At 49.9% G+C, this 22,243-nt stretch overlaps 1 long non-coding RNA gene across 7 annotated transcripts in view; it reads left to right on the top strand.

Annotated features, from left to right (window-relative positions):
• The window catches only part of LOC121023155 (uncharacterized), a 122,921-nt gene that overhangs the window by 95,399 nt on the left and 5,279 nt on the right, over positions 1 to 22,243 (top strand). For 5 of the 7 annotated variants that reach the window (XR_005787260.1, XR_005787259.1, XR_005787257.1 and 2 more), the window contains 3 exons: positions 2,441 to 2,518; positions 12,872 to 12,988; positions 13,303 to 13,490. This is a non-coding gene — a long non-coding RNA (uncharacterized LOC121023155). Of the gene's footprint in view, positions 1 to 2,440; positions 2,519 to 12,459; positions 12,763 to 12,871; positions 12,989 to 13,302; positions 13,491 to 22,243 lie in introns of those variants that run through there. The other 2 variants (XR_005787262.1, XR_005787258.1) reach the window with 2 other exon arrangements.

Raw genomic sequence — 22,243 nt, forward strand, 5'->3', positions numbered from 1 at the left:
CCAGGGACCAGGCAAGGCCACCCCTTCCTGGAGCTTGACTTCCGCTTAAAGGCAGCGCGAGCCCCGCGTGTGGGGTCAAGCCTGCGTTTCCCGGGAGACCTTCCAGTCTCCACCACCTGGAAACCAGGCTTTCCCGTCACGGGGCCGAGCAGTGGACTCCTCTGCAGGGCGCTCTCAGTGCCACCGAGTGTCTCCCCCGGTCTCCCCTGTCCTCGGACAAGGTAATGGTGATATACGTAGACCCCCGTGAGTGCCTCAGGCGGGTGGCTTTAATGGCTATCTTGGAGGTGACATTCCATTAGGGGTGATTGAACTTAATTTTAATGGCAGGATGACTTACGTTTTCATCATCCCCTCCCAGGCCTGAAGGTCAATGGGAAAACTTTGTCTCCTCCAGGAATGAACCCTTTGAAATCGCCGTAAGGCCACGCCAGGCTTGGTTAATGCTAAGATCCTGAATTGTAAGGGAACCCCCCTGCACCAGCGGGTTTGTTTGGCAGTGTGGGGTTCTTGGTTCGGGGACCCTGGAGCCAGGGATGGCAGAGGGTTGAAGGTTGACCCTACCACCCGCTGGCTGTGTGGCCTCGGGCAACTTACTTAACCTCTCTGTGCTTCCTCGTGTCGGTGTAAGGATTCCAGGATTGGCTGGTGGAACACGGCTAGCGCAGTGCCTGAAACGGGAAATTCCCATGCAAGTATGGGCTCCCGTAATCAGCTTTTTCGAGAAAGGGACAGAAGCAGCAGCCATTTACAGAACGCGCGTCCGAAGCCACAATGGAACACAACGGGTGGTCGGGCTATGGCGAGGGCTTCAGGCAGGAGCAGGTAGGTGTGGAAACGCAGATTGGGGCTGGCTGGCGAGGCTTTGGAATTAAACCCCATCCTGAATGATACACCGGCGAGTGGAGGGCTTCCCGGGAGGGAAGGCGATAGGGAAGGGGTGTTTCTGGAAGATCTGTGCTGACAGTGGGGATGGAAAGAAAGAAATATATATGAGAGCCATTAGGAAGGAAGCCTCCCCAGGAGCTTGCCGTAACTGGATGCGGGGTGGAGGAGAAGGACTTTGAGGTGCCGGGGGAGGTGACTAATAGGAGAGTGTCCTCACCAGCGCGGGGGGGGGGGCCCGGGGGGCCGGTCTGCAGGGCAGAGGGCGTTTGGCGTTCCGATACCAGAACCGCGTGGCCGCCCGGAGCGATGTCAGGGCTGGGGATGTGGTTCCGGGAGCCGTCTGCAGAGACGGGGGTGAGGAGAGAGAGAGAGGGAAGCAGAGAGGACGCAGTCCAGGTGTAGGGCAGCTTTCACAGGGTCTGAAGCTGATAAGGGAAGAGGAAATCATGAGGAAGGCCAAGAGCAGGGAGGAGGGCGGGATCATCCCCTGGGCAGGTGCAGGGGCAGCCCCGGGGAGCTGTGCGGGAAAACAGGGCACCGGCAGGAAGGGAGGCCTCAAGGTGTCGGGCGACTCAGCAGTCTTACGAATTTCTGCAAAGTGCCAGAAATGAGAAGATCTTGCCTTCCTCAAAGGAAAGTATCGACAACACAGCTGGTAGTCACGGAGCCCTGTGCTTCGGCTCCCTGGGCTGCCTTCCGGAGCCCAGACCAGGTCTATGTAATTTTGAGCAGACTGGCTCTGAATTGCCCACCTGTAACGGGGGGGCGGGGACGGAGCGAGGGGCCTTTGTAGTGATGGTGCCTGGGCTCCCTCTCTGCCCCCTCGGCCCATGAGCCATCACTAAGTCATTCTGAGGACAGCGGTGGCCCTGCACTGTGTGTGTGGGCCGTGTCACTCCCGCCCTCCCGCGAGCCCGGGGTGGTGAGAAGAACTAATGGGTGACATGAAAGCATATAGACTGCAGGCTACTTATGCAAATGTTACCACGTGAGCTTGCCATTACCATCCTGTTTGTGCAGTCAAGAAATTCGAGGTTCAGAAACTTGACCGAGTTCATGGCAGAGCTGGATCCAGACCCAGACACTGGTACCCTCAGCTCAAAGCTCTTTCCATCACCACATGCTATTTTAACATTTAAGCGGAGTAAAGTAAAAAAATGCTTTTAAGGCTTATTTATTTTTGAGAGAGAGAGACAGAGACAGAGACAGAGAGCAAGTGGGGGAGGGACAGAGAGAGAGGGAGACACAGAATCCGAAGCAGGCTCCAGGGGCTGAGCTGTCAGCACCTAGCCCGACGTGGGGTTTGAACCCACGAACCATGAGATCGTGACCCGAGTTGAAGTTGCATGCTTAACCGACTGAGCCACCCAAATGCCCCAGAGTAAAGTAAAAGTTTTAATTTCAGTGGCATGGGCAGTGTTGTGTCCTCCTTGAGATATTTAACAAATTTGGTGTGGCCACATTTGAGCTGGGATACCCTGCTGGTCATGGGGGCATTGGCTTCACCAGCGTGGGAACAGCTGTTTTTTACCTTTTTCCCCCCCATTTGCAGATAGAGAAACCGAGGTGGCTCCAAATCAGCTTTCTGCTGCTGCTTCGGGATCTGATACCAGCTTGGACGGTGGCCATGGTAACCTGTGTTTCCCCAGCTCTCCAGGGGTTTATGTTCAGCGAGTGATGATGTGTCCTACTAACATCAGGCTCTGGCTTAAAGTCCTACCTGCATAACTTCTGGAACCCAAGCCCTCCCTTTCCCTGGAAGGTAAAGGTCCCAGGAGGGTTCAAAGGGTCCCCTTGGTGGGAGATAGTTTTGCACACAGCTGCCGCTCTGGAGTCCTTTGCTCCTGTCCTGCTGGTGAAGGGACCTTGAGATTCACCACTGCCACGCTGATGTCTCTCTTGCTGTCTTCCTCCACGGTCCCATGCCACCTGATGGGAAGAGGGGGCAGCCCCCTCCCCCAAGAGTAACGGCAACCAAACGTAGGTAATTCTTACTCTTTCCTCAGGATTACAAGCCCACATTTCACTTACTCCGTTTCTTTCAATGTCCCCTGTGCCTCAAGACTTTAGAACAAAGTCCAGGGGATATGTGGAAAGACAACATGTATGGAAGCACCCAGCATTGCCCCCTAAATTGTCCCTCTCCCCTGACAATTGGCCCCCGTCTCTACATTAAGCTCAAGCACTTCACCAGGGCCTCGGTGGAGAATGGGGGTGAGGGCTGGTTGGATGTGGCCTCTGCCGTCTCTTTCCGGTGGTGGTTTCTCTATGGCAGAATTGAACATGTGCCCCATTATTCCTGGATGAGCATGCGTCCCATTTTTCCTGGACGAGCATGCGTCCCATTATTCCTGGATGAGCGTGCGTCCCATTATTCCTGGATGAGCGTGCGTCCCATTATTCCTGGATGAGCGTGCGTCCCATTATTTCTGGATGAGCATGCGTCCCATTATTTCTAGATGAGTTGAAGTTCCTCCATCCTCTGCTGAACAGGCTTGGGTGTCCTTTGACACATATTTGATACCGGGAATGCCATTACAGAAACAAACCCCAAGGGACATGGGAGTAGAGGTGTAGAGAGGCATCTGGTGAAACAAATGTCGGCTGTCAGTCAGACTCACCCGATGTGGCAGGCAGCCCCTGAACGGCCCCCAGAGAGTCCCACCTCCTGGTAGTCATGCCTCTGTGTAGTTTCCTCCCACGATGAATGGGGCTGACCTGTGTGACCGAAAGAATATTATGGGAATGACTGAGCGTGACCTCTGAAGCTGGGTCTTGGAAGACATTAAGGCTTCTTCCGCCTTGTTCTCTTGGATAAGTCCCTCTGGGAAGCCAGCTGTCAACTGCTGAGGCCATTGGTGGACAGATCTACGGACGAGTGTGAGGAACAAGTTCTACTGTTGGCAACGACCCACCAGCGTGTGACAGCAGAACCATCTTAGAAGGAGACCCTCCCACCCCAGTGAAGCAGTCAGAGGACTATAGCCTCTGCTGACATTTTTTTTTTTTAATTTTTTTTCAACGTTTTTTATTTATTTTTGGGACAGAGAGAGACAGAGCACGAACGGGGAGGGGCAGAGAGAGAGGGAGACACAGAATCGGAAGCAGGCTCCAGGCTCTGAGCCATCAGCCCAGAGCCTGACGCGGGGCTCGAACTCATGGACCGCGAGATCGTGACCTGGCTGAAGTCGGACGCTTAACCGACTGTGCCACCCAGGCGCCCCTCTGCTGACATTTTAACGACAATCTCAGGAGAGACAGTAAACCGGAACCATCCAGCTAATTCACTCTTGGATTCCTGACCCACAGAAACTGCAACATAAGAAATGCCATTGCTGTTTTAAGCGGCTAAACGTAGGCTAATTTGTTACACAGCAGCAGATGCCTAATACATCCACCGTAGGTCACAGGGACTTGGGAGTCAGTCCGGACTCAGGTACAGGTCACACTTCCTGGAGTTTTCATCCAACACTGCTGCCTATCTGCCTGTTTCTCCCCGTGCTGCCTCTGTTGACGTGCAGACTCTAACGGGGGCACTTGGTCCCTTACGTGCCTGCGACTTGCTTCATGGTGGAGTCCAGGCTCGGAGCTTTACTTCACACTCGCGCAGTGTGGGAGCTGGAATACTCCCTCACGACGGCCCTTGGACTGTGAATAGACATGAAGGGCGATGCTGAGTCAGGCAGCAGGCTGGCAGGAGGGCACACGTCAGTGGGCCGGCTTCCAGAGCCCCGGCTTGCCACGCTCCCAGCCGCCTCCTCCTGAAGCTTCACCTCCCATGGTGATTCCGCATGGCGGTCACCTCCGATGCACACAGAGCCTGGTCCCACAGGCACGTATGAGAGACCGAGAACTCTGAATTTCAAACCAGAGAAGTCCGGGGCTGCCACATTTTGCCCCTACTCAGCAGAGCCACCCTATGCTAGAAACTCTACTCGAAGAGCTTGGAGCACACAGTGCTTGGCACATATTCAGCCAACGAGTAACTGAGGGGCTGCGCGCTGACACCCTCTGCCCTGTTCAGAGAACCTCGGGGAGGGGATGGCACCGTGGGGCTCACACTTCCAGAGGGACACGGGAACGTTGGAGCAGGTGTGGGCGTGAATGGTGAGGCTGGTGACACGTGAGGGCTCTCACTCTGCAGGGGAGGCCCTCAGGCACGTCGTAGTCTGGAAATCGTCCACGGGCCCTCTTGTGCCCACTCAGGATCTAAGGTCTGTGAAGGGCGGGAGGGTCTTTGTGAGACACCTGTCATGAAGAAAGATGTGTCATCAATGCTGAGGCACAACCACGGCCCTTGGGGAGGAGATGAGCTGCCTGGTCCAGGAGTTGCCCAGTCCCGGCCAGATGGGGGGATGAGGGTAGGAAGACCAGTCGGTGGACTAGTCCGGTCGGTGGACCACACTCCATGAAGTCCTTTGGAGGCTGCAGTCTTGAGTGTCCCCATGAGGAACATCGATGGGCTGGGTGCAGGGAAGTCCTGCCCTCGGATGTCCTGCCCAGGGCCTCCTGGTGTGTGGCCTGCCTATGCCTGATACCAATGGCATGTTGGCCTTGACCGACGGTCCCTGGTTCTTCAGTGCTTTTGTGGACAGCAGGGAAAACACATGTCCGCTCGGAAGAGTGGGTGAGTCACCAGCCCCAGGGAACGTGGCATATTCTCTCTGTCACTGAGTCTGCGAACCAGGCCCAGGGTCTCCCTTCCTCTGCTGTTTTTAATTAGGGAAACAGAGCAGCCCTTGATGGTGGGGACCCACGGAGGGGATGCCTCGGGCAGCGGGGTTGCGGAGGGGCCGGAGGGCCGTGGCTTCTGCTCGATGCCCAGCCTCCAGCCCTCTGTCTCCAGGACCCCTCCTGGGTGGCCAGTGTCCACGTCTCCTGCCCCCTTTGAGCCAGGATCCTACTGATAAATCTGTTCCCCCCCGTCAGCAACAGAACAAATGCGTTCTCTCCAGCCTGCTGCTCACTCTCAGGGACCGGAGCCTCCCCAAACCCAACCAGCTCATTCATGTGGACAACGTCCAGGCTGGTGGGAACCGGAGAAGCTGGCATCTCCCCCTCTCCCTACGCTCCCACGCGGCTCCATGCTTTCCCTTGAAGTCCCAAATGGGGGCACAAGCACATTCTTTCCTGGGGCAGCCGCTCTGCTAACTTCTAGCACGTGCTCTGAGCTCATAAAATGCGAGCAAAGCGAGGAAAATGCAGGCGTCAGGCCTGCGGGGACCCGAAGCTCTGGGGACCCCTGGTTTGCTTTTTTCCTTTCTGTGTGCGTCGGATGAGCCGGCTCATCTTGCAGAGCCTTGGCCAGCCCTGGCTCTTCCATAAAGGAAGGTAGAACCTTAAAGCGGTGGCCGGGGGTCCCCTCAGGCTGGGAAAATATTTAAAGCTGGGGGCGGCGGGGACAGGCTGCTGTCCCGGGCGCTCCAAGAGAGATGCAGATTACTGAGCCAAACGTGAGAGCAGGGTGCACATTCGTCATCCAGGCAAAGCTCTGAACACAACGGTGAAATCAGGTCGGGGCTGGGTCCCGCCGCCACACTGAAGGCTGGAGAGGAACTATTCTGGAATTGGGAGCCTGCTCTTTCCCCGGCTGGCGGCAGGAACCTGCGGTCCGTGGCTGAAGTTGCTCTGTCTAGATGCCCCCACTCAGTGGCCAGTTTCTTTCCACAGTGGGCACTGGCTCCCCTTGTTGTGAAAATAGCCCCTCTTCTGACTTCACTGGGCAGGAGTCCATTCACATGAGGTGATCTTTCTGTCTTGTGGGCAGCCCCCTGCCACTGCCCGTTCACCCTTGATCTCGCCCCTTCCTCCAAAGTCACAATTAGAGGTGGGAAAAATACTCGACAGACGTGAAAACGATAGGCTTAGTAGGAGCCTGAGGAATTGGTAGGGAAAGACCGAATTTAGTTTGCTTTTACGTTGGAATGGATCGTTCATTTTCTTGGTTCAAAAATCAACACTCGAAAAAGCTAGACTTCTACCCTTGCTCCCTTCAACCCAACCCAAGTAGTTTCTTGGGCATTTTTATCATGCCTCTGTGTGTGTGTGTGTGTGTGTGTGTGTGCATGCACACGAGCATTTTCTTTTTCTTTCCTCCTTTCACAGATAAGGAAGTACAGGGGCGCCAGGGTGGCTCAGTCGGTTAAGCATCCTAGTTTGGCTGAGGTCATGATCTCACGGCTCGTGAGTTCGAGCCCCACTTTGGGCTCTGTGCCGACAGGTCAGAGCCTGGAGCCTGCTTCGGATTCTGTGTCTCCCTCTCTCTCTGCCCCTACCCCTCTCACACTGTCTCTCTCTCTCTCTCAAAAATAAATAAACATTAAAAAAATTTTTTTAAAAGAAAAGGAAATACAGATGGTCATAAAAGAACAGGAAAGGACCCACCATCTCACTTAGGTTAGGAAAAGTGCAAATTGAAGCGACAGCAGAATACCCTTGTGACAAGGCTGACAAAAGCATTCTACGCAAATGGGTTTGGACTTTGTTCTCCTCACTTAATTGTATATCTTGGAGATCTTTCAAATCAGTGCCTAAAGAGTGTCTCCATTCATTTTTACAGCTTTTATAGTGTCCTATTTATGGACACACCATAAATTTGTTTAACTGGTTTCCCACTGATGGACCCTTGGGTTGCTTCCAAGGTTTGGCTACTACAAACAGTGCCACCCAGGACATTTCCTGTATGTGCAGGTACGTCTGTGGGACGAATTCCGGCAAGTAGGACTGTTGGGTCACAAGTGAGTGTGTTTATGATATTTACAAGGCTTTCCGGATACTCTGAATGGGGTTGTGCGATATACGCAGCCCCTGGGAATCGAGGAGAGACCTCTTTCCCCGCAGCCTCGCTGCAGAGACATCTCAATGCAGTTTTAATTTGCATTTTCTCTCATTAAAGTGGGCCTGAGCCTCATTCCGTTCTCTGAGGAGCCGTTGCCTTTCCTTTTCTATGAGCTGCCTCTGCACCCGTAGCCTTTGCCCATCTAAACAAAAATTGCATTGTTGGCTTGATCCTTTTCCTTAACTATTTTCTAGGAGCTCCTTTTATGTTAAGGAAAGATTAGCTCTCTGTGACAGGGCTTGCAAATACTTACCCCGTGTTCTTGTCTTTTGATTTTGCTTATGTTGCGTGTGTAGGTATACGTTTTTTAAAAATTAGGTGGTAGAATACTGCAATGTCTTTTTCTTTTTTAACGGATTCTGATAAAAGAGAACCATACTCCAAGGTTCTAGAGGAATTTGACGTGTTTTCTTCTAAGTACTTTTATATCTAAGTACTTTATATCTTTGATCCCTTTTTAAAGTTTTTTTAATGTTTATTTATTATTGAGAGAGACAGAGAGAGAGAGAGAGCACAAGCAGGGGAGTGTTAGGGAGAGGGAGACACAGAATCTGAAGCAGGCTCCAGGCTCCAAGCTGTCAGCACAAAGCCCGATGTGGGCCTGGAACTCACGAACCACATGATCATGACCTGAGTTAATATCGGACACTTAATTGACTGAGCCGCCCAGGCAGCCGTCTTTGATCCCTTTAGAGTTGATGCTGCGGCAAAATATGAGGTATGATATGGTATCCTTAACTCTTTTTCGATCATCTTGACATCATCTATTGGCCCATTCCCCAATGATTAGATGTGTCGACTTTGTAATTTACTGAATTTCGGACCAGAACCGGGTCTATTTATAGTTTACTCCATTGACTGGGCTGTCCATTAGCAGGTACAGTGCTGTTGTCATTATTGAGCCTCTATGATGCACTTTGATACATGGGATGGTTGTTTCTTCTCATGCCTTCCCTTTTCCCCCTTTGCTCTGTTTTCTTTTCCTTTTTCTTTTCCTGGCCCTTCTTGTTTGCTTCATTTGCCATATGAATTTTAGAATCTGCTTATTTAGTCTAAAAAAAGTTGATATTTATATCGAAATCACATTGTTTATTAATTAACATAATTGATATGATAGTGTTAATTGTCATGGGGATATTGACATGATTGTGAATTTTCCTCTGTTAGAACATGGCATGTGTTGCATTGGTTCTACTCTTCTTTTGCCTTTCTTTATCTTTCTTTCTTTTCTTTTTTATTTGAGAGAGCGAGCGAGAGAGAGAGAGACAGCGAGCTCGTGAGTTGAAGAGGGGCAGAGAGAGAGGGAGATTGAGAATCTCCAGCAGGTTCCATGCCCAGGGAGGAGACTGATGTGAGGCTTGATCTCATGACCTCGGGATCGTGACTTGAGCCAAAATCAAGAGTCGGATGCTTCACCGACTGAGTCAGCCATATACCCCTTCTTTTAATTTCTTAAAGGTTTTTCTCTGAGACATTTTGCCTGAATCTTAAGTTTTTTGCAGATATTTTGTTGTGTTGCTCTTGAAAAAAAATCTCTTGAAGGATATGCCTTTTTCCTCTCCACCTGATTGCTATTTGTATATCTAAGTATTGCTGTCATCCAGTATGTTAGTTGTGTACCGGGCTATGTTAATGAACTCATTGTTTGTAGTTGTTTTGGCCAGAAAGCCTTTAATTAATTAATTAATTAATTAATTAAATGCTTATTTATTTATTTTGAGAGAGAAAGCCCACACGAGCAGGGAAGGCAGAGAGAGAATCCCAGACAGGTTCCATGCTGTCAGTGCAGAGCCTGATCCGGGGCTCAATCCCATAAACTGTGAGGTCATGACCGGGGCTGAAATCAAGGGTCGGACGCTTAACCGACTGAGCCACCCAGGTGCTCCAGGAAGACTTTAATTTAAAGAATAACAATGTGGTTTGGGAAATTATCCCAAATGGATATTTCAGCAATGACAAGAAGGCAGCCACCAGGGGGTTTGGGGAAGTTCATGGCTGGGGTGGGAGGGCTGAAGAGTGTACCTCCTGAGATTTACTGAACTGCCTTCAGTAAAGTGGAATTGGGGGGCGGAATCCAATTTCGGAAGCTTCATTTTGGACCGAGATTTAGAAGGTGTAACAGCTGAGCCAGTTCCGTGGAGAAAAATCTGTGCTGAACTTGCATGTGGCTGTGTTCCTTCGAGCCCCAGAGCACAGAAGGAAAATGCCCAAGACCGACGGCGGTGAGGAGCAAGTTCTTGCTGGCTCCCAAACCCAGAGAACTGCGGGGACACTGGCCACCTAGGGTCGTGGGTCCTTAGTTTTCGGGGACACTCACCAGAACCCATCGGTGGAAGGATCTCAGAACACAGAGGAGGGAATAGACATCCAGCACTCCTCTGCTCCCTTGGAGACGGAAGGCAGATGGAATTAACAGGTGACCTATGACCCCGTGAGGGACCTTACCACTGTCTGTTCTGTCTCGGTTGGGGTCTAAGGCAGACCCAGCCCCGACACCCTGATGCCTTTGGGGTCTCCCATATAGTTTATCCAGACAAGGACTTGGAGCTCGGGAGCCTTTTAGGGAACAAAGTTTAGCTTCCTCTTCACCCCACTCACCCCAGGTAAGAGGAGGGGTAGGAGCTGTTAGTAAGTCCTGTGCATTATGCTTGGTGCTGTCTGTATGCCATTGTATTCACTCTCCTACATAGTCCTCTGAAGCATTCTCTCTGCTTCAAGGGCAAAAGAAGGAAGGGCCAGAGGGGCAGTTAGCTTGCCTAAGGCCATTCAGCAGGCAAGTGGTCGATGCAGGGTCCGGGGAGCAGAACAGAAGCAGAGCCCTACCTCCTGCCCCCACCCCCTCCACCCTTGCTTTAATAAAAGCAGCTCGGCCTTCACCTACTTGGCTCCCATTACATTTTGGTTTGAAGGATGAATTCTACCGTGAAAGAGCCTGTGTTCTCCAGACAGGTCCATTCTGTTGTTTCTCATCTCCCGCCATTTTGAATTAGCGGCACCTCCCCACCCCTAGCCCTGCCCCCACCCCACCCCTGCTACTGCTGCTGCCTCTGCTAGTGGATCTGAGGGGTCCCAGCCCTCTCTCTCTCTCTCTCTCTCTCTCTCAAAAATAAGTAAAGATTAAAAAAAATTTAGAAAAAAATAAAATAAAATTGGGTTGAATGCAAGGTTGATGGGTGGAGCCAGTACCATTATTCTGATCACCGTTACTAATAAACATTATATGGACTTAAATGATCAGCCTAGGTCCAACACCATCCTTGAGCAAACTCAAAGTTGTGAGACAGGGAAAATGGCCATCTAGAGAGAGGAGGTCATTCGTTCTACATTCCTTGCAAAGGTAAAGGCAGATCTTTGTTCTGCTGTGTTCTACTCTTCCCGGTGGTTGCGAGTGGTTACAGCGCGTGAGGACTGTGTGTCCTGGGCAGGGTTCCCTGGCAGGATGGATGTATTTCGTGATCAGCACCTGGGCTGTGTGTGGGCAGGCAGGTGTGCTCAGAACCAGGGGTCCTCGCATGGCACCCTGTACTCTTGTCGTGGACCAGGGGATGCAAGGACCTTCCATCAGGCTTGAGGAGAACAAGCTCAAACTTCTGGGGGCAGTGGTGCCACTAAATGGCCAATGCAATATCATCTGTGGCCCAGAGCTGGGGAAGAGGTGTATTCTATTAACAAACACCTAGGTATCGGTGTAAGCATTTTACAAATACTCGTTTCCCTAATCTTCATATGGATTAGGGTTCTCACTTTATTATTCCTATTTCCATACGAGAAAACGAGGCACGGAGTTCAGTAATCAGAATGAGGCCACACAGCCAATCTGCCGCAGGGCTGGAATGGGGGTCCGGGCTCGTTCAGATCCTGAGGCTAACATGCACTCACTGTTCATGAAGCATCTCTCACGTGCCCTGGGCCTGGAGGTGGAGATCAGAATCCAATCTGACCTGCCCCTTCTTTCTAGTAGCTTAGAGTCAGTGAGGAGCTTACATTTTGAAAGAAGCTTTGCCCTATAAGTTTCTCTGCCCCATCTCTGACGCTTCATTCCTCTGTACGTCAACCTGGCTCAGCGACAAGGATTACAAATACCAAAGGGATGTGATGGTTAATTTTACGTATGAACCAGGATAGGCTATGGTACCCCAATACTAGTTTAGATGTCACTGTGACGGTATTTTTTAGGTACAAATAACATTTAAATCAGTAGAGTTTGAAGAAGGCAGATGGCCCTTCGTAACATGGGTGGGCCTCATCTAATCAGTTGAAGGCCTTAAGAGAGAAAGACCCGAGGTTCCCAAGGAAGAAGGATTTCTACCTCAAGACTTGAGACTGCAAAAGTAACTCTTCACTGGGTTTTCAGTTTGCCAGTCTGCCCTGCAGATTTCAGACCTGCCAGCAATCATGTGAGCCAGTTCCTTAAAATAAATCCTTTTCTCTCTCTCTCCACACACCCTGTTGGTCTGTTCTTCTGGAGAACCCTGACTTATACAAGGGAAAAATTGTATTTATGAGCTTCAGTAATGAACTTCTTCGGCGGCAAATGGCTTCTGTTAATTAGGGGGCCAGAATGCAAGTGAAGGTGTCTGAGAACTATAGAATCCTCTGCAGAATTTTTTTTTAAGGTTTTAATTTATTTTTGAGAGAGAGAGAGACAGTACAAGTGGGGGAGGGGCAGAGAGATTGGGAGACAGAATCCGAAACAGACTCCAGGCCCTGAGCTGTCAGCACAGAGCCCGACACGGAGCTTGGAGCTCGTGAACCGTGAGATCACGACCTGAGCCAAAGTCATACGCTTCACCGACCGAGCCACCCAAGAGCCCCCTCTGCAGAATTTCTGCAAAGCCGATACCTCTTCTATGATCCTTATGGCGTGTGAGTAATGACTTGAATCTGAGAATTCAGAAATTCTGATCCTGGTCCTGAGCTCGGATCTCTACATACCGGCGGTTGGTAGGTTGGAAAGGAAAACCACATCTCCAAGCACGAGGCACCTCCTTCCAGCAGGAGGCTTGTCCATCCTACCGTGTGCCACTGCTTCGAAGGTACGACAGAAAACATCTACCTCATGCCAGGGTCTGGGCTGGATGCGCGTGACGGTTCTTGCGACGGCTCTGAATGGTGGGTATAGTGCTTCCAATTCGCTATTTGCAGGGAACCGTTTTCTGACGTGTCACGGCCAGGAGTTGGCAGTTACCCACTTTCAGGTGCAGCGACGGTGTCCCCACCTGCAGGGATGGTGAGCGCATCCAATCCCGGGGCTCTGATCAGGTGAGCAAGACACAGAAAGCGCTGCTTGCGGGGGGGTGCTGGTGTGGGGACCGGTTGACAAGCAGGGATACAAGGGAATGGCCGAGAGTACTCCCAGGGACAAGAGTGCCTCTGAGGGACTCTGCTGGTGTCTGAGAGAGTCCCGGGAGGGAAGACTGCACGTGGCACTGGCCATGATTTACCCACCCCAGTTCGCTGCAACAACAGCCCGTGCTGTGAAGCAAATCAAAGGGGGAAAAAATAGCCTTTCCAGAATGGTGACAGATGTCTCATAGTGCCACATTACAGTGAGAAGCACTTGGACCTTATTCTAGGTGAGAAGTCCAATGAAACCCAAACTTGTCCTCTGGACAAGGCTGCTCCGTGAAATAGAGCTGCCCCTCAGTGAGTCTGGCTGTCTCTCCGGGCCCCTCGCCAAGCCTCAGAAGCACCTTAACTTGAAGCCCTGCTGATTCAAAGCACCGCCTTCTGTTCTGGGCAAGCCTTGGCCAGGAAAAGTCAGGTAGGGACCCGTTCGTGAAGCAAGCCTACCACGTGAGACTGCAGCTGGGCTCCCGGAGTTCGTGGAGAGGAGTATGTTGAGTAGAGTTGAAATGGACCAGTTGTTCCCAGCTGCATCTCAGCTGTGTTGGTGCTAGAGTCAGGGTGTGGGGCTGCCTTGGGGCCACTCGCCACCCACAGTGTTGTTTCTTTGGGAAAATGCACTCCCAAGTATCTTTGTTAGTTAGTGGGTTGACTGGCCGATTAATTGATGGATTCATTCATTCATTCGGTCAGTCACTGCCTGCCCTACGCCAGAAAGTAACCAGGGATGCCATGGCTGTTCTTTTGATATGAACAGCAACAGTGTGGAATGCCTGGGTGCGGGGAAGGGGAGGAGCCTGCTCCAGCCATCCATTTCCATATGTCATATCAGGAATCAAGAAGCAAAGGGCTAAGGGCAGGGGCGATTCCTCATCTGCGTGCCATGTGATGTGGGCTGGTCATCCAAAAACCATGTCTTCCCACGTCAGAGAAAAGTTGGGTTTCCCTGACCCAGTTGGATGAACCTGTGAGCCACTTTGAGGGCAGGGCTGTGTCTCAGGTATTTTGGTATCCTCAGATGCCTCCCACAGAGGGAGGGCCGACCAGGTCAGTCAATACGCGCCTGATACAGTGAAACCAACTTCGGCTGTCCCAAAGGCCTTTCTTTTGTTGGATTCTAAGTGGTTAAGAAAGTCTTGGCTTGGATAGAGTCTTGGCTGTCACTGGGGTTTTGTGATTGTGTGTTTGAGGGATGTGCGTTCCAATGGATGGAGAGCTTTCCAAAGCACAAGTGATTCCTATGGGAGGGGCTCGATCCCTGTACCCCACCTTGGCCTAGACAAGTCTGAGAGGCTGGAGAGGGAGGCCAATTATGGTCTCTGGGAAATTCTTTTTTTTTTTTTTTTTTTTTATTTTTTTTTTAATTTTTTTTTTTTTTTTTTGGAAATTTTTTTTTAAAAATTTTTTATTTATTTTTGGGACAGAGAGAGACAGAGCATGAACAGGGGAGGGGCAGAGAGAGAGGGAGACACAGAATCGGAAACAGGCTCCAGGCTCCGAGCCATCAGCCCAGAGCCTGACGCGGGGCTGGAACTCACGGACCGCGAGATCGTGACCTGGTTGAAGTCGGACACTCAACCGACTGCACCACCCAGGCGCCCCAACTGGGAAATTCTTAAGGTCAGCACCAACCCCCTGTGTGAGAAAAGGTAGGATTTCCAACAAGATGTCTGCTTAGGCTGTGGTGTTGACCGTTCAGGCATGCGGGTGACAATAAAGAGAAGGCTACTCACTCTTGTCCTCTTCCAACAACTTCTGCTATCCATGGTGGCCTCGCATTCATCCCTCTTGTCTCAGAAGAACTTCCGGGGCTGATGACACCTAGCACTTCTAGAAGGAGCTTGTCAAGTAATCTCATCATACATGTAATTCATTTTGGCCAAGCTAGCTAGGGCGATCAGCACCCTTACGTCAGAGTCACTCTGTTCTAATTATCTTGTCAAAGGGACTTCTTTGCTTCCCCTCTCAGATGCCTCTATCTTTGTCAAACCTTAGTGACAAAACTTGGGCCACAGGCTCAGGTGTGGTCTTCCAAGCACAGGGGACAGAGGGAACAGGCGGGATTCTGCTTACCCAGAGTCCCTTTGTGGAGGCAAGGGCACTCAATTTTGTTGGTCATTGTGACAAAAATGATGTTAGCTAGCATTCATGGCCCGACATGGTGCTGAACACTTTCCACGCATTATCTCACGGGATTCTCCCAGCACCTCAACAAGAGACTCTGTTTTCCTGCCATCTTTACCGATGAAGGAAACTGAGGTTTCAAGAAGTCCAGGGAGCACACCTGAGGTCCTGTCTCAGGTCAGGCTCCCAGAAGCAGACCCCGAGATGAGGACTCACAGGCAGGGGATGTGTTAGGGAAGTGATTCCTGGAGAAATCTGCTGAGAGAGCAGCTGGACCGGGAAGCGAGCCAAGCAGGGGCCATCTCCGAGAAGTCCCTGGGCTGATGGGTTCCACCTAATCCCACGGGCTGGGCTGGGTTCGTGGGTGTGCACCCTGTGCCCTTGTGGGGCCCCGTGCTCAGGAGGGCCCTGTGCTTGGGTTGACGCTCTGCTGTTGCTGTCTTGAAATTCTTAACGACTTTGGAAAAAGGGACTTGCACTTTCATCTTGCACTGCGCCCTGCAGACTCTGCCCACGGGATTCCCGAAGTGCGGGCCCCTCGGGGCTGCTCCCACTGGAGGCCCGGGGATGCGGGCTTTAATCCTGTCATCAGCCATCGGTCATTGGGTAAGGGCTGCTCCTTAACCGTTCCCACGTTTTCCTGGTTCCTTCTGTAGGCAGGCAAAGCTGTCTAATGGCCTATGGGCAATGCTCTGAAAAACAGCCGCAGGTAGTGGCTGTTGGAACTGGAAGCGTCCCGAAGGGATGGCAGGATTCAAACTCCAGGCCACGGTTCTTAATCACTCTTCCTTTGAGAGGTCACAGGGTGGCTTCGGTTCTGCCGTGAGCCCCCGTGTCCTCCAGCCCCACCTTTCCTTCTCTGTTCCTCCTGCTTCAGGTCCTGGGTAGGAGGGAGAGTGAAAAAAATGGGAAGTGGAGGTTGGCAGTGTGCCAGCTGCTGGGAACGCCGTGATTTACCTTTCCTGCAGACAACTATTCTGGTCTGGGTGGGCCACCCGGGGAACTCGCAGGGGCCAGGCTGGAACAGCGTCGATGTGCTAATTCAGCCTTCCCTTTGCTGGCGCAGTCCTCAAAGTTTTCTACCAAAATATCAAATCTATGTAGTTTTCTGCTTTGCCATCTGTGCATTTTTATTTTTATTTATGTTTATTTCTTTATTTTTCTGAGAGCGAGCGAGCAGGGGAGGGGCAGAAGGAGAGAGCAAGAGAATCTCAGGCAGGCTCCACGCCCAGCACGGACCCCGATTTGGGGCTCGATCCCGCGAACCGTGAGATCATGACCTGAGCTGAAATCAAAAGCTGGACACTTAACTGATTGAGCCCCCCCAGGCACCCCTCCTGTGCATTTTTCAAGATGCAGTTCCTATGGCTTTGGATCTTTGTACTAAGCTCCTCACAATGTGCATTTTAAAGAGATTTTCTTTAGCTTAAAAATGATATTTAACAACCCACTTGTCCCTTGGCAGGATGTGTTTGTGACTGTGTAGACACATCTCCTCTATCTCTATAAGTCTCTGCCTAAATAGGATTAGTTTAGCCGGTCTGCCCAGAATTTTCCCTCCTATGTTAGGTTGTGGAAGCCTTGACTGTAGAAGCCCTCTTTCAAATCACATTCATGCAGCCATTCCCAGAAACTTTGGTAGGAAAAAAGGCACGCAGGCATGCAAAATGATCCCCGGAATTGGCTCGCGTTGGCATGCATTTGCAGATGATGCGCCCTAAGTCCTAAGAGCAGGGACTGCCCTTTGCAAAAAAAAAAAATAAATAAATAAATAAATAAATTATCATTCCTCCTACATGACCAGGGGCTGTAGTGCAAGAGGCACATTCAGTAAATATACTAAATATAAATAAACAGTAAGCAGGAGGGTGAACTTGCTTTCTGATCGGTGCTACCTGCAATGTTCTGGAAGTGTTTAGACGTCTCCTGTGTACCTGTACCGCGTTTTGAAAAAAATGTCCTTTTTGGCCCACTGTGCACCACCTCTTTAAAAGATCTCGACTTGGAAACTTTGGCTGTTAGTCCCTGGGTTGCCATCCTCACAAGGGGACCCTGCATGGGAGAAGGGTGTTAGCCAGGGACTCTTCTAGAATGCACCACCAGTGAAGTCACCATCCTTTCTTCCCTTTATCTCCGTTGTCCTAAGACTTGTTACCTTGTCCTCTTCTCTTCCTCTTAGTATATTTGCAGTGTGCTTATCCTGTATTTCAATTAGTCAGATTCATTGGCCTGGGAGAGGTGGGGTGCTCCTTCTGATGGAGGCACACATCTTAGGCCAACCGGCTAGAGACCAATAAGCAAACCACTGCCAAACCTTAGTCTTCTTTGCATGGGAAACCAGCAGAAACAGGTTCTTTTTGTTATTTCCACAAAACGTACATCCCCAAAGCACGCAGAGAAGCCCACGCTGGATCATAGCATCATCGTTTACTCAAGATGCCGTACAAAAGCCGAAAGAGGAAGGAGTGGACGTTGGGCCATCAAAGCCAAACGGGAGGAATCTTCGAAGGAGGAAGAGGCTAAGCATGGAGGCGGAGGCCGCCATGAGAAGGCCATTATTGGTGTCTTTAGCAAGTCCTGAGCTCAGACATCCTTGTTTATGCCTCCGATGTGCCAGTGACCCCACCTCCTACCATAACTTGTCTCGGGAGGGAAAGAAACCGGCCAAGAGAGCCAATTTCAGAGAGTTCTCTGGGGAAGGAGGGAATGAGTGAGATTCAGGCGTGTGTGGGCGCTGGGGATGCTTAGGTGCAGCCAATTTGGAGCCCCCTTTCTGAACTCATCCCGCCCACTCCCCAATTTCTACTCCTTGTGCCATGCTGTGCAGGATAGAGGTCCCATCTGGGAGGGAGTGTCTGGGACTACCGAAGAGTTACATTATGGTGCAAGGCTTCCAAAGGACCCTCCACACTCCCCCCTTCCAGCATGAGGATGGCTCACTGAAAGGAGCTCAGCATTTATACCCAATTGGGTAATTTACTAATGCTTATTAGTTTCATATCCTAGGAAACTTTCACTTGCTACCTCAATGAGGACAGTCACAGGCCATTCCCCAAAAAACTATCCCCAGTGAAAAACTACAGACATGGCCCCCAGAACCCAGTATAGACTTGCATCCATCATTCTCTCTTTCTGTCTCTGTGTCTCTGTCTGTGTCTCTGTCTCTCTCTCTCGTCTGCCACTTCACTGTGGCTCACCGTCTTACTCTCTCCCACCCACATAACCTCAGAAACTGCAGTTTTGAAAAGTTTCCATTTTAATTCTGATATTACGAGCCTATGTATTTTGCAACTCTGAATTTTTAGACCGAGACATGGTACTTTCTATTAGACGTCTGATACTTTTTTTTTTCTTTCACCTAATGGACCAAGATGGCTGCAAATATGATACACAGAGTTTAATTAACTCTGCATTTCTTCAAAAGTCAGGGTAACTGTGAAAAGCTGTTTTAATGGGTAGAGCCCACTGTCATTTAAGGTCATAAACTTGAGCCTTTGAAAAAATAATGAATCAGATAGGTTCATACCAGTACTGCCTTTTAAGGCACCTTCTTATATTACCAGAATCTTCTGATAATGAGAGAACTAAACGGGATGCACCGTGACACTTTTTCCAGCAGCCTCTCCTCGTCGTTACCTGTTATAAGGTCCTTGTCTAATTCGAAGGAGCAGAGGAGGGACGTCCTCTAGGTTGTATTGATTGGCGTTAGTGTGTTTCCAGCTGTCTGATTTGGACCGCTATCTAGACTTCACCAGTGATGCCGTGGAGTGTTCCTATTGAAGATTTAAGAGAAATAGTTTTCTTTCCACCAACATCAGCTCTCCCTAGCCACTGGATTTTGCACGGCTCCTTGGTGCATGCATACAAGTCACCTGGCTTAACAGGTGTTTGCTTTTTGGTGACTTTCTCACTCCTTTCTGGTAATTTCCCTGACAGAGCTTGGTTTCCCCTTCTCTCCCCATGTACAAGGGACACGAGCGCTTGTAGTTGAAAAACTCCGTCACATATATTTGCATGAGTCCTTTTTTGTCTTTCAAGCTACAAGACTTCGATTTTTCTGCAGAATGCTTGCTTTGTTTTAAAGAACTTGACCACACATTGTGTAGGATGTTGCTTGCTTGCTCCTGAGTGGTACAAGGCCCTCAGGGCCTGCCAACAAGACCAGCTGCATAATTCGTAGGGTCCAGTGAAAAACAGGAGGGCAGGCCTCCTTGTTCAGTATGATCAAGAATTCCAGGTTGGTGACCGCCGAGCGCTGGGCCAAGAGCAGTGACCCTGTGCGGATCACATCCCCATGAAGTCTGTCATTCCTACAGAAGTAACTTTTTACGACTAACCCTGAGCAGGATCTGTGACCGCCTGAGTTTTTTCCTTTGCTATGTTTAGCTTGTAAACCGAGTAAGCTCATCCTGTATCTCTCAGTGCTTTGAAAAGGTTCCACTGACTTCTGGCTTCCATCGTCACTATAGAAAAGTCTATGTCAAGCTACCCCCACCCCCCCGCCCCCCCAACTCTCTGCTCTTGGATTTTCCCTTTGGCAATTTTTCCTTAAACTGTGTCTAGTTTTATCTATATTGCTTTGAACCAGTTTTGCTTCCTGAAATCTGATTTCCATCCTGCCCTAGAAAATTCTCAGCCCCTGTCTTTAAAATATCGCCTCTTGCTCCAGTCTTCCTGGAACTCCAGTGTGATACCTGCTAGAGCTTCTTGTTCATCTTCCATGTCTTCAACTTCTCTTTCATTTTGAAAATCTCTTTGTCTCTGTGCGCCGTACTCCAGGTGATCCCCTTCCAAACCATTTCCTGGGTCACAATGCTCTCTTTAGCTGTCTAAGCTGATCTTTAAAACCCATTCGTTACGTTTTTGTTTTTAATGATGCACATTTCATTTCTAGAAGTTATATTTGGTCATTTTTCAAATTTGGTTTTTAAAATGTTTTCATGTTTATTCGTTTTGTGAGAGAGAGCAAGAAAGCGTGCACGTGAGCAGGGGAGGGACAGAGAGAGGGAGACACAGAATCCGAAGCAGGCTCCAGGCTCTGAGCTGTCAGTGCAGAGCCTGATTTGGGGCTCAAACCCGTGAACCGTGAGACCATGACCTGAGCCAAAGTCAGACATTTAACCGACTGAGCTGCCCAGGTGCCCCTGGGTCTTTTTTTTTTTTTTTTTTTTTTTAATTTTAAATCGAGTCTGATTATTTGCTTATAATTTTGATCCTCCCTTTTACATTTTTTAAAAAATTTTTTTTTCAACGTTTATTTATTTTTGGGACAGAGAGAGACAGAGCATGAAGGGGGGAGGGGCAGAGAGAGAGGGAGACACAGAATCGGAAACAGGCTCCAGGCTCTGAGCCATCAGCCCAGAGCCTGACGCGGGGCTCGAACTCACGGACCGCGAGATCGTGACCTGGCTGAAGTCGGTCGCTTAACCGACTGCGCCACCCAGGCGCCCCTACATTTTTAAATTCATTTAGGCATAATTTATAGCCTCTTCTGAGAGCTTCATTATCTGATGTTCTTGGGGGTTCCTGAGGTTCATTACTGCCTGCCGTGTTTGTTGGCTCTGGTTCTTCGTGCTCATGTCCCTTGAAGCATTTTGTAGTTTTTGATTGTGAACTTCCATTTCAAAGAACGTGCACTATGGGAATCTTGTGTGGCCGAGGCTGGGGATCTGTTTCCATAGAGAAGTTTCTCATTTGCTTCAGCAAGTGCCCCTGTGATATTACTAGATTGGGACTCTTTTGATGCTATCTAATCAGCATGGACTTTCTAGAACATACAGGTGTGTCAGTTTAAACCCCAAGGCTGCGTGAAGCATGGCCTGTGGTTCTGAAGCTCAAGGTGACTTTGTTCCCTGCCAGGGCTCCCTCTGCACACAGGCAGCCAAAGTGTCCGCACCTGCTCCGGTGTTCAGCCCGCTTTGGCCTCAGGGATTTCCTTTACTGATCTCAGCTGTGCTTTTAAAACCGTGTGTGTTATTTTTGTACAGCATATCTAGGTATTTTGTGGCCGGAGGTTTTTCAGATTCTCCTCCATGATAATGCCACAAATGATAGTTTCTGTCATTCCGAATTTCTGAGCCCAGAAAAAGCTTTCTCACCATGATTACATGTTTTGAGATCTCCCCAAACGTTAGAGACGGATGGCGGTGATGGCTGCACAGCAGCGTGCATGTACTTAATGCCACCAAAAAAAAAAAAAAAAAAAATGGTGAAGCAGGCCAGGAACCCTGACCGAATTCATGGCAATTCTACTGCACTGATCAGAAGACATCCCTTATTTTCGTGTGCAGCTTTTCATTTGGATGGGGTTTTGGTTTTGTTCTGCAGGGAAAACAACTAACGCACTCTTTGCTAAAAAGGACTAGAGTGCACAAATGGTTGGATTTATTTAGTACCAAAATGTGAGATTAAAAAAAAAAAAAAAACCCTTAGGAATTTGAGGACACTGGGAGGGTTGCTCAGCACTGAAAAGAAAGCTGAGGGAGAAAGGCGTCTCAGTTCTCTCCGCCATCCGTGCTCTCTGGCTTTGAGTAAGGCAAGCATTGCTTTCTGTTGTTCCTGTCTCTCGCTGTTGGGTTTCTCGCGCCTCAGAGATCTGCTTTACCAGAAAACGAGAAAGTCTTCGCCCAAGGAAGCATCAGTGTAGTCAAGTCGAATTACTGTAAAGGTTTCATGGCTGAGTCAGTGGGAAGGCGGCCAGTGATCACTTCCTGTCTCACCCAGAGGAGGGAGCTGCCCCGGAAAGGGACGTTGATGCTGGACCAACTTTAGGTGCCTCCTTTACTTCCTCAGGGACCAGCAAGACACTCTCTTTCTCTGCATGGAATGCTCTGATATCCAGATGGGGAAAATCTAACTCCGTGGACCAGGAAGGAAAGCCATTCATTCGTTCATCACTCCTACCTCTTATTAGAGTGAAGTAAGAGCTTTATGGGAAATGTAGGCAGGAAACTTTCACTATGACTACATATGTGTATTTAACAATTTTTTTCTTTTTTGGATTGAGAATCTTAATTACTCTGAATGCAAAACACTCAATAATGTCCT

The sequence above is a fragment of the Herpailurus yagouaroundi genome, unplaced genomic scaffold (assembly GCF_014898765.1).
Source record: "Herpailurus yagouaroundi ecotype Mexico unplaced genomic scaffold, PumYag 530, whole genome shotgun sequence".
Lineage (NCBI taxonomy): Eukaryota > Metazoa > Chordata > Mammalia > Carnivora > Felidae > Herpailurus > Herpailurus yagouaroundi.